The sequence below is a fragment of the Colobus angolensis genome, unplaced genomic scaffold (genome assembly GCF_000951035.1).
Source record: "Colobus angolensis palliatus isolate OR3802 unplaced genomic scaffold, Cang.pa_1.0 Scaffold211, whole genome shotgun sequence".
Classification (NCBI taxonomy): domain Eukaryota; kingdom Metazoa; phylum Chordata; class Mammalia; order Primates; family Cercopithecidae; genus Colobus; species Colobus angolensis.
The window spans coordinates 560220-562179 of record NW_012115278.1 but is presented as its reverse complement, the minus strand read 5'-3'; the positions used below and the strand labels follow the sequence as shown (position 1 = coordinate 562179).

At 35.5% G+C, this 1960-nt stretch overlaps 1 protein-coding gene across 3 annotated transcripts in view; it reads right to left on the bottom strand.

The window, feature by feature from the left end:
* SNRPN (small nuclear ribonucleoprotein polypeptide N) overlaps positions 1-1960 on the bottom strand; it is a 180843-nt gene that overhangs the window by 133909 nt on the left and 44974 nt on the right. Inside the window, exon 1 of one of the 3 annotated variants that reach the window (XM_011942856.1) lies at positions 1044-1211. The exons of the other annotated variants lie outside the window; for them this stretch is intronic. The gene's annotated coding sequence lies outside the window, so the exon portion shown is untranslated. Of the gene's footprint in view, positions 1-1043; positions 1212-1960 lie in introns of those variants that run through there. 3 annotated transcript variants of the gene reach the window in all.

Below are 1960 nucleotides of genomic sequence, written 5' to 3'. Positions count from 1 at the left end.
CTTGGGTGGTTCCAAATTCTATTTATGGTGGTTCCATAAAAACTACCTCAGAGAAGTGTCGAAGGTTCAGCCTAAACAATGGACATCAACCCAGAAGATAACCAATATAAAGGTGTTAAATTATTGACAGAGTAAAAAAAAGGAAAAAAAAAAAAAAGAAAGAAAGAAAAGAAAATCCCCAAACACTCACAAATGTCAAAACTTAAAAAATGCTAATAATAGAAAATCATTAAGGACTGTAATTTCCTTATTACAAGATCAGATTATAAAACTATATGCTACCTGGATATGGATGACAATGTTTTCTGAATGACATTTTTGGTTCACTGAAAACTAAAAAAAAAGAAAAATGTAGTAATCATTCATCAAATAGTAAGAAAAATATATATCTATATTATTGGTTATCTGTGCAAACATCATGCAGACAATTACAAAAGAAAGTTGGGAAAAAAATCAAAGACTCTAGTCAATGTCTACAGTTTTTGGGTAAGGAGAAAAGCAAACAACATGACGACATTCCTATTTGCGCAGTGCGGAGTGACTGTCTCTACATTTAGAATGGGAGTCATAATGTTCTGTCTACACAAATTAATCCTTTGTCCACCTTTTACAATTAGAACAAGCTAAACAATATAATGAAAATAATCACAGCCTTTTTTAAAGCATGAAGTTCTGAGCATATTTGATCTTGTGCCTCAGAGAAAATCTTGTTCCTCTCCTTTTCAACCAGAGATATTTCATAGGAAATTTCTCGACAACACTAAAAAGCGTGTAACATCTGCTTTTCCTAATAAAAGTAATATTTCCATTGCACAGGTAAAGAATGATAATGGAAAAGATGAAAATAACTGACAAGATACTTTGAAAAAATGATTATGAATGCATTTTTAAATACAAAAATGAAAGTTGTTAATACAGAATACGAACATGCGAAGTTGGTTTTAGATGATGTTTATGTGAAATTATAAAAAAGAAAACTGCATACAAATATTAAAGATATTTGGACCTTAAAACAAAAACACAAAAGCAAGAATGAATATTACCAGGAAAGCCTGAAGCTGTTAAGTATTCTTGATCAGCAAGCAGAATGACTGGAGAGAAAAGCCTTTCTTATGCAAAAGAACCGCATTCCTCAAACAGCTCCAGAGGAAAGCCAGGGGGCAGCTGGCCTTGCCACACTGCAGACCCCACAGAAGGCTCTGAGCTCAGCTGCAGTGGCTGTGGCCCCGCCCTTGGTGGGCGTGGTCTGCAGCAGGAGGCCCGCATTCATGGGGCAACTGCGCTTGCGCAAGAGGGATGTCTGTAGGGGTTCTGGGTTGCTGGGTGGGTACAAAATCCCAAAGGCTTCAGAAGGAGGGAATCCTAATGAGGAGTATTGACATCTCATAAAATCTACCAAGAATGGACTAAGCAAACAAAGCAGGCAACGATGTTGGGGAGGTTGCCTAAGATTCACAAGGACATTAAAGACGTAAGTGTCAACAGTAATGATGAGTTCTAAATTATCCTCTTTTTCAAGGGGCAACTGTGCATATTGGTGTAGGTGCAAGGCCTACAGGTTTTCGTTCTTTCTTTTTTGCATAATAGCACACTGGGTTGAGGGAAGGCCCTAGAGAGATAATTCTTGCGTTAAATGAAGTTTCTTACTAAAATAGCGTGATAGTTTCATAAAGAGAAATAAACCAATGGAAAAAAAGGGAGTCAGCAAATCAGACACATGTGTATATACACAAATAATTTATGAGATTAATTGGGGAAATGTGGATTTTTCAATAAATATTCCAAGAAATACATCCACAGGAAAAAATAAAATCTGATCTATAACCTCACATTACACATAAAATCATTCCTAGGTGGATCTTAGACCTATTTATTAAATCAATTTCACACAGGATTTACATCTAGTTTGGGAACATGACTTCACGGGGTAGAATAACATTTCTTTTTTTTTTTTTTTTTT